Source organism: Herpailurus yagouaroundi, unplaced genomic scaffold, assembly GCF_014898765.1.
Source record: "Herpailurus yagouaroundi ecotype Mexico unplaced genomic scaffold, PumYag 186, whole genome shotgun sequence".
Lineage (NCBI taxonomy): Eukaryota > Metazoa > Chordata > Mammalia > Carnivora > Felidae > Herpailurus > Herpailurus yagouaroundi.
The window spans coordinates 34,316,676-34,326,676 of NW_024412417.1; the positions used below are offsets into that span (position 1 = coordinate 34,316,676).

Below are 10,001 nucleotides of genomic sequence, written 5' to 3' on the forward strand. Positions count from 1 at the left end.
ATTTGTTAATGTCCACTGTGGTTTCAGGTATTGGACTAGATGTGTTTCATACTTTCATTAAGCTTTACAAAAAGTCAATGAGGTCTCTCATGTTGACAAAATGAAGGCTCAGGGAAGTTAAGAAAGGTGTCCAGGGTCACACGGCTAATAACAGATGAGGACAGGACTCTGAAGGACTCTGAAGCCTGGACCCCTTCTGCTTTTTCTCTGAAGCAAAATTGCTGAGCTTGCTGTCTGGAAGGGAGCCTTGGTCACTCCAAAGGCCAACTTGTTCCTTCTCCAGGAAGGCTTAGATTGCTCACCTAAATGAATCTTCATTCCTGTGTCTGATGGTAATTCCTATCATTTCTCATAATCTGACTTTCATTTTAGCTGTGTTCTGATGGGGAGAGCAATGCGATACAGTGGTTAGGAGAGCATGGGCCTTGGGGCATTATATTTCTCACTCTGCCTCCTCCTACCGAAGTCATCTTGAACAAGTTCTAACACCTCCTAAGCTTCATGTTATTGATGGAAGATGAGTGGAGAGCATGTGTGGAAAACTTAGAATATTTCATGGCACATGGAATGCACACAATATATATATCGGTTGGATGGATGGATGGATGGATGGGCAGATGGATGGGTGGATAGGTGGCTAAAAATATATAAATAAGTGGATGAATGGCAGAGACTATTCATTACTCATCTGTAGGATTAACTCCCCCAAATTCCGATCGCTCAAGCTTGGACTCAGTATTAGTTCAATAAGATTATTTTTTAACTAAAAATGAATCTCAGGAAGACTTTTTTAGAAAGTTTAGTGTGTCTGACTGGAGCCTAGACTGTCCATCCCTCTGCGGTCACAAAACTGACCAAACCCTGATTATGAGGAAGCATCCAACTTCTTGACAAAAATGATCACTAAGACCAGAATCTGGTGACCACCAATGGGCTGAACTATATGGGTCTGTTTGTGTGTGGTTTCTTCCACCCGCACTTCATGTGTAGGGACAGAAGGACAGAGGTCAAGAGGAGGGCTGGACTTGAAATCTCAGGATTCTCATAAGAATTCCAACCCCACCGTGTGTAGTTATCTGTGTGACACTTGAGACTCTGGAGAATTGCTATAAGAGCAAAATTCACAGGCACTATCCAAAAAATGGACTCTGAAAGGGAGGCTTTCTTGTGGAAACTTACCTAGTGAGACTTCTCTGTAAAAACACCTGTCAGGGAGGGAGAGAAGCAGGACTGGGTAAAGGTGACTGCAGCAAACCTGAAGCTGATCTTCTGGGCATTTCTGGAGCTGGGGGATTGGAGGCCTTCTGGCCTCAGAGCTGCCCTGAATTGAGAAAGAGGCCCACACTTTCAAATGCTTGCATGTTGTCCCTGGAAGAGGGATGTGACTTTGGGCAAGGCCAGGGGAGAGCAGCTCCTGGGGAGGAACTCAGCTGTGAGCTGTCAGCACCCCACAATCCCAGCAGCTGCAAGAATGGGGTTCTGAGTCCTGGGAAGGAGGACTCTGCGTGGAGCACTCCAGCATCCACCACAGTGAAATGGGTTTGAGCTCAGGATGTCTTTCCCCATATGACTGCATCATGATTCTTTCCCCTGCCACTCAATGACTATGATCATTTCTACTTCTCGGCCGGAGATAGAGTTTCAGAGCTAAGTAACTGCCCAAATGACATACTAGGAGATTGTAGGGTCCATAATGTGCCACCAACACCCATGCACATTCCCTAGGACTGTGTGTCTGCCTCCTTTGACAGCAAATGAGAAGTCACTCAATAGCTTGCTAACCTATTCAACACTCTGTTGCTTGTTAAAACTCATAAGGAGATCGAAAGGTACTCTCTCTCTGTGTGTGTGTGTGTGTGTGTGTGTGTGTGTGTGTGTGTGTGTCAAAGAGAGAGACAGATGTTTCAGAACAAGCAAAAACCTAGCTGGTTCCTCCGCGTGTTTGGCATCATTCAGGACTTTAGAGGAGAAGTACAAGGCCATTACAACACATTCCGTATCGAGAAGATTCTGAGTCAGGTCTTACTGCTTATAAATGAAACTCCATGAAGTCAAACCTAATATACACTTTTTGAGTTTCATTCATTACACTCCCTATTATTTTAGGAATTATTTATGGCACATCTATGATGTACTCCCTAGGGACATGGAGGTCAATGGAGCTGATGGGTTGGTGTCAGGTTGTGTTGGTCCTGGACTCCAATGCCGTGAAAGGATTCTGCAGACATGGCGGCCTAGGGACTACAAACAGACAGAGAATAGTCTCCAAAGCCTCAGTCTGTTGCATCATCCCCCACTCCGAGGTGTAGGCTGCAAGTGGGAGGGAAGGAGGAAGAGGCATTAGGGAAACAATGGAGCGTTTACTCCAGCCTTGAAATGTCCTCAACCCCAGAAACTGTGAATGTGTAAGTGGCCGTCTCTGGAAGAGTAAGCCCCTTCGAGGGTTGACTGGCATAATCACCAGCCTGTGCACCTACAGACGCCAGCTTCAAGGTGATGTGAGCTCATGGAGACACAGTAGGCACCATGAGGCTTCTTTCCAGAGCAGGACCAGCTCAGGCGTGCATCCTTGCCCCTTACGGTCCCTGCTGCTGGGAGACACAAGGTTTCCTCTCACCATCTCCTTTTTAAAACATTTACCCTTACCTGCCTAGGCTTCCTTGGGGTCTGTGAGTCTCCAGTAGGCACAAAGGATTCTTGGAGCCTCTTCTGACTAAATGTGAGACGAGAGTCTGGCCGGTCACTCGGTTTACGAGCAGAATGAAGGGAGCTACTGCCGGCCGGCAATCGGCAGGCTACTTCCGTAGTCTGAGCTTTGGTTTTTCCGTCATCTGCAAAATTGCTTGGTGGGGGTTGGGGGGAGGACGATAGCCATCCCGTATTGTGAGGATCAAACGGGAGAAAGATGTAGCTCCAAACGAAAGGCTGAATTCAGATTAAATTGTCACTTGTGAGACAAAGGCTGAGCATGGTGCTGGAAACATTTCTACCTACGTCATCTTAATAATCAGTTGACATCACAGTCGCCTTCTGTGCCTTCGAAGAAATGGAGCTCGTAGAGATGATTTCACTTGCTGGAGGCTGCCTAGCTATTAAGCCTATGCTGGTTTCAGATGGCTAGTTTTGCGGAGATTAGAGACCGCCTGGGCCTCAGAGGGGACAAGATAGGGCTTACCCAGCAGGTGGTGGGACTAGATAGATGCTGTCTAACTCCCTGCTGACACCAAGGTTCTGTGATCTGGTGGCTTGGTGAGGACCCCTGCTGGCTGAATTTTGCGGGCGGGCGTGAACTCAAGTGAGGCTGGAGGTTGGGAGGGAGAGGACAAAAGATCTGAGTGTCATTATTTGTGTAGTCTCTTTTCGGCTGTATCGGGTGCTCCTGGTTTCTGCCACTGCTTTGTTAATGCCCTTTGCACAAAGATCATGATGCTCTCAGACGCCGCCTGGCCTGTCTCTGCCTCCTGCGGTAGCCTCGGCTCACCCAGACCCTGGTCCCTTGGGCTTTCACACCAGCAGCTCCCTCTGGCCTTTTCAAGTGCTGCTTCTCCTGCCTGGAACTCTCTCCCTGTGGATCTGTGTCACCTTTTCATCCTTCAGCTCTCAGCCAGGCATCTTTTTCTCAAGGCTGGCTATTGTGCTGCCCTGGGGCCAGCTCAGCGTCCTTTGTGAATCACTAATACAGCCCTGTCTTCCTTTCCTTTAGAGCACCTCACTCACTCTGCAGCTATACATTCTCTAATGGATTAACTTACTGATATTTGTCTTTCCTTCTATCCTGCAAGCCCCATAAGAGCAGGGGCAGTCTAACATGGCTGGCGCAGACGTTTCTAATCACGGACCACTACTGTAAATATTCTCTAGTCCCGGCCAGTCTCCGATCTGTGAAGCTAGTGTATGGTAGGTGTGAAATAATATTTGTGGTTCGCTCTGAAAACACTGTCTTCCATTCCTTCAGAACACTAACTCAGTTCACATCTATACGTTTCTTAATGTGTCACATGATTAATAACGAATGAGTGGGGGAAGGAAGGAACGGGTATCGTGGTACTCGCCATCGACTTAACTGTGTGCAAGGCTTGCAACATCAGTGGGGACCTGTCATTATTTTATGGGGTTTCAACCTCTGGAGGAGAATTTGAGGTCTGGTCTGCCTATCTAACTAGGAGCTAGGGTCCATAGTAAAAGCGATTCTTTGTATAATGTGGGTGACATAGACTTTGGAACCAGACTGCCTGCTGCCTTTTATAGAGTCTAAAGCCTGACTCCACCACATATTAGCTCCATGAATTTAAGTGAGTTACTTAACCTGCCTTTGACTCAGTTTTGCCACCTGTAAAATGGGGATGATAATAGTTCTTATGTTGTGGGGTTGTCGTGAGGACTGAGTACTTTCATATTAGTTTTGTGGAGTTTTTAGGGAAGCACCTGACTTAAAGTACATGCTATGTATCTGTTTGCTATTGTTTTATGTGTTTAGGAGGAGGTAGATCATGTTATGCCTCCTCAGATGCCAGCCCCTCTAATCACTTCTTTCCTACCTCTTCCTCCCTTCTGACTAGAGTTGCTAAATTCTGGCCATTGCCTGAGCCTGGTTGATTATGACAATGGTTTTAAAATTTTCCTCTATACAGAACTAGTTATTAAGGTTCACTAGAGTTCTAGAGAGTTGAAACTCTAAAATCTGATCTGGCTAAGGCAGAAAACGTGGTCTGTGGGGAGGACAAACCCCAGAGTCCAGAGATATGACTTGAACCCAGGTTCTACCACTTACGGCTTTGGTGACCATAGGCAAGTCCCTTCCTGCCTCTCGGCCTCCTCCTCTGATAAAGGAAACACTTCAATCATCTATTCAATAAATATTTATTGAGCTCTTCTGGCATTTCAGACCTTGCTGGACTAGATGAAGTTTTAGATGTTTTATGGCTGCACCGTCCATCAGGTCCATCTAGGAAACCTCAAAAATGGTGAACTCAGGGGCCAGAGCGCAATGGACCGCGTTCTTTTAATTAACATGGAGCATCTGGGGTGGCACGTAACATTCACTCTGGCAATTTTTGGTTCTCTTTCTAAAGATCCACCTTTCAGCTTTCTTACTCTCTGTGATGTTTGTTTACTATTTCATTGATTTAGATTTCATATTTACTAACTCCTTCCCTCTATTTGCTTTGGGTTTATTTTGCTGTTCCTCTATCCTTTTATAGTGGAAACATGAATCACTCGTTTTTAGCTTTTTTTTTCTTGGTCTGCATATAAATATTCAGAGTTGGAAGTTTTCCTCTAGCACAGCCTTCGATGCTTCCTAAAATTATTGACATGGTGCCTTTCCATTATGATTGCTTGAAATAGTTCCATGTCCTTTGTGACTTCTTTTTTGACTGTAGCGTTGAGAAGGGTGTTGTGCAACTTCCAAATGTTTGCATATTTTTCTTTTGTGTTTTAGTTTATTGAATTGCTGATTTATTTCCTTTGTACTCAGAAGCAGAGTCTAGAAGCACTGCGGTATTTCCTCTCTGCTCTAGAAGAAGCTCTCCCTACATATGTACTATCCAGCCCTGGCCAGGAATCCGTTTCCCCACGCAGCATTCTGGAACCTCCTGTCTGCGCAGTGCTCTTCTCTTTAGGTCACGGTCCTGCAAATTCCAGTGGCTCTAGAAGTCCTTGACTCTGATTGCTGCCTCATCAGCTTAGCAAGAGTGCCGTTCTCTCCTTGGGCTCTGTTCCTGGTGACATATGGGAACCTTGAAGGTCCCCAAAGCAGAAAGTTGAGAAAATACTGAGCTTGCCACATGTGTCTGGTTTTTTGCTAGCACGAAGCTGTGTGCTGACATCACCCCTTTCCTCTCCCATTTCTCCATCAGAAATGCTTCGCTTATTTTGTCCACTTTTATAGTTGTTTACAGTAGTGGGGATGGGAGCGGTCTAGAACCCGTACTCTGTCATGGCCACACCCACAGTACTCCTTTTTAATTGAATCTTATCTAAGTTACTCACAGTAAACAGAAGAAAGTGGTCTTGGAAATTTAAGTTCTAAAATGCATGCTTTTAAAATTTAACACAATGTACTTATTATTTTTAATTTTTTAAAATTTATTTTGAGAGAGAGAGAGAGAGAGAGAGAGAGAGAGAATCCCAAGCAGGCTCCACGCTGTCAGTGCAGAGCCCGACACAGGGCTCAATCTCATGAACTGTGAGATCATCACCTGAGCCAAGGACGAGAGTCGGATGCTTAACCGACTGAGCCTCACAGGCGCCCCCACAATGTACTTATTTTTAAAAATTTTTTTTTAACATTTATTTATTTTTGAGACAGAGAGAGACAGAGCATGAGCAGGGGAGGGTCAGAGAGAGAGGGAGACACAGAATCCGAAACAGGCTCCAGGCTCTGAGCTGTCAGCCCAGAGCCCGACACGGGGTTCGAACTCACGGACCGCGAGATGGTGACCTGAGCCGAAGTCGGACGCCCAACCGACTGAGCCACCCAGGCGCCCCAGCAACGTACTTATTTTTATCAGCAGTTTTAACTTAATCTTTGTTTTATTTCTAATAGCAATTTCTGTTTATGAGCTTCAAAGAGAAAAATTATTGAGTCGTTTTCTTCTCGATCTCCAAGCTTCCGTCACTTTGAGTAACTAAATGGAACCTAACTTTGAGTAACTAAATGTAACTGTTGCATAAAACCGGTTTCTAACAATACCTAAGCAGTGCTTTTGACTTGATGCTTTTTATTTTTTTAATTTTTTTTATTTTTTTAAATTTTTTTTTTCAACGTTTATTTTATTTTTGGGACAGAGAGAGACAGAGCATGAACGGGCGAGGGGCAGAGAGAGAGGGAGACACAGAACCGGAAACAGGCTCCAGGCTCTGAGCCATCAGCCCAGAGCCCGACGCGGGGCTCGAACTCACGGACCGCGAGATCGTGACCTGGCTGAAGTCGGACGCTTAACCGACTGCGCCACCCAGGCGCCCCAACTTGATGCTTTTTAAAGGTAACACAAAGAGCGAGTCAAGAGTGACTACTTTAATACGTAAGATCAGTGGTGGTTCTCTTAAGCACAGTGTTATGGTCACACAGCACAGAGACAATCCTGATCCAGTGATAACATAACTGGCTGACACCACAGTCCCCTGCCTCAGGTGATGGCGAGTCCTTTAGTCACACGTTAAGCCGCACTGCTCTCATGCTCCGGCCTGGGTGCTCATACTGATTCATGTCGGATTCTGTCTGTTTTGCTGATTCTCTTCTGTGTTTCATACTTGTCTATGCCAGATTTGCCAAATTATTCTGTTTCATAAAAATCATTACTTTGTACCTGGATTGAAAGTCTAGCTCCAGGGGCGCCTGCGTGGCTCAGATGGTTAAACGTCTGACTTTTTGGCTCAGGGCATGATCTCGCGGTTTGTGAGTTCGAGCCCCTCGTCGGGCTCTGGGCTGACGGCTCAGAGCCCGGAGCCTCCTTCGGATTCTGTGTCTCCCTCTCCCTCTGCCCCTCTGATGCTCATGCTCTGTCTCTCTCTGTCTCTCGATAGTAAATAAATGTTAAAAAAAAATTAACAAAGTTAAAAATAAAGTCTAGCTCCAGAGAATTTAAATGCTTTATCTGTAATTCCCTGTAGTAACCCATTATGAACAGAATCATCATTTATTGCGTTTCTTTTAGCCATTCTTGTTCCTGTTGCCTATTGCACATATCCATGAAAATGATGAAAAATAAGGTTTTGGGTTTTGTTTTGTTGGGTTTTTTTTTTTCATCCCGAGTACATTTGGCAAAATTGCGGTGCTAAAACTCCTTGTCATCTAGGAACAGTGTCTCCTCTGTATAGCAAGGAGAGAGATTTAGGCTGGTTGGCTTTTGATGAAAAGAAAAAAAAAAAACTCCAATGTCATGCCATCTGAAGAAATATCTGCGTCAAAACTTATTTACCCTATTCTAATTCCTGTGTCACATTGTTAAAATAATTCCTAGCTTTAACAATCTCAGGATTTTCCCTTTAGTTATTTCACGCTCATTTAGGATGGTACAAATGAACTTAATAACACCCATTTTGGATGTTTGAAAGCTTTTCTTTTTCTTATGACTCTTTCACATGCTTCAAAAAGATAAGACTACTGGAGCAGTGAGTTCTGGGTAGATGAGATATTATTCTGTCCTCCACTCATTTGTGTGGATTCATTAAGCAGTTACAGTTTAAAATCACAAATACCACTAGTTTGGGGAAAAGAATTATGCTTTCTACTCTGGAGAACACAAAATAAGCAAACTCCCCGTCCTCAAGTTACTCCAAGCATAGATGGAAAGCCCAGGTACAGTTACATGCAAAATTAAGTGACAAGTCAAGATTTTGGAAATGCAAAAAATACAGGAAGTTGTATGAAAAACAAATGATTGGGCAGGTAATATGGACAAACCGAGGACCGGAATGGACTGAGAAATCTTTTCCAGGAGTGTGGTATAGTTAAGGAAAGTTTGTCCAATGTCCAGTTAACTGTAGCCTAAGAAAATTTCCACACTTAAGCTGCATGTTTATCTGCAGAGGTTTATTTATTTATTATTATTTTTTTTAACGCTTGTTCATTTTTGAGAGATAGAGAGGCAGAGTGCAAGCAAGAGTGGGGCAGAGAAACAGGAAGACAGAGAATCCAAAGCAGGCTCTAGGCTGTCAGCACAGAGCCTCATGAGGGGCTTGAACTCACAGACTGTGAGATCGTGACCTGAGCCAAAGTTGGATGCTTAACCGACTGAGCCACCGAGGTGCCCCTATATGCAGAGGTTTAGGAAGTATTTTGTTCTTTGAAGTACAATAGGCTGTGCTGTCTAATTTGATGCTCAGTCTCCTTATTTAAAATGTAACTCACCTTCCTTGCGCTCTGCTCTCTTTTTCTCTGTAAAGAGCCTCATCTGCTTTCTGGAACCCTGGTCCTCCACTTGTGTTCTTGCCTCCTCACTTGGGATGCCAGCGGTAACGGGACTGGCTCCCCGTTCTGATTCTGAACAAGGTTATAGGCTAGAATGGACTTCTCTGCCCAGACTGGAAGTGAACGAGGAGCAAGGGACTGGGAAGAGCATCTCCAAACACACCCAGAACTGCCGTTGGGTTATACGTGGACTCTTGGAAGAGAACAGCTACAGATACAGTTGTGCATGTTGCTGGCTTGAGACGAGACCAGAGCATCTTTCCCCCCACCCCCCAAGCCTGCAGGGACAGTTATATGGAGAATTTAAAGAAAAAAACATCAGATGAAGACTTGTAGCCATATTGAAGAAAAGATGTTCTTGTCTGTGGCTGTAGGTATCGTGTTCTAAATTGCATCATTTTGGTGTCTTGTATATAATATATCCCCCTTTCTCTTCGAAAATGACACTGTAGCAATTGATTTTGTTTTCATCAGTAAGGTGAGCCAACCCATGTGGTTTGCAAGGGGGTAAATAAACCAGGCACAAGGACTAAAATGTAATGATGTAACCACAAGTAGAGAAAGATGCATGTGCATCGCTGGCTGGCCGTGTTCTCTAGACAGAAGCTAAACACTGGAGCTGGGACTTGATTCTCCAGCATCCATATCTCTTTGGGAACACTCTTTATCCTTGTTTGAAAGCATGGACTTAGAAGTGAAACTTAAGCTCCTTTGACAAAATCCTATTTAATCAGGCCTTTTGCTTATCTGCAGGCATAAGCCAGCCTCCCTAGAGCTGCAATTTACTCTGTTTGTTGGGCGATAGAAATTTATTCCATTCTTCTTGCCACTTCCCAGGAACGTGGTTCAAGAACTTGAACTGGACCCTGAACGGTGGATAGAATTAATGTTACTTTCAGAAATAGCTTGTCGGGGCACCTGGGTGGCTCAGTCGGTTAAGCGTCCAATTTTGGCTCAGGTCATGATCTCACGGGGTCATGATCTCATGGTTCACGAGTTCGAGTCCCGTGTCGGGCTCTGTGCTGACATCTCAGAGCCTGGAGCCTGCTTCGGATTCTGTGTCTCCCTCTCTCTCTCTCTCTCTGTC

At 44.8% G+C, this 10,001-nt stretch overlaps 1 long non-coding RNA gene across 1 annotated transcript; it reads left to right on the top strand.

Annotated features, from left to right (window-relative positions):
- The first annotated feature begins 3,576 nt into the window (after positions 1 to 3,576).
- On the top strand, positions 3,577 to 9,355 carry LOC121043216 (uncharacterized). The gene is made up of 2 exons (XR_005796734.1): positions 3,577 to 3,897; positions 8,890 to 9,355. It is a non-coding gene; the product is annotated as an uncharacterized LOC121043216 (long non-coding RNA).
- The last annotated feature ends 646 nt before the right edge of the window (positions 9,356 to 10,001 follow it).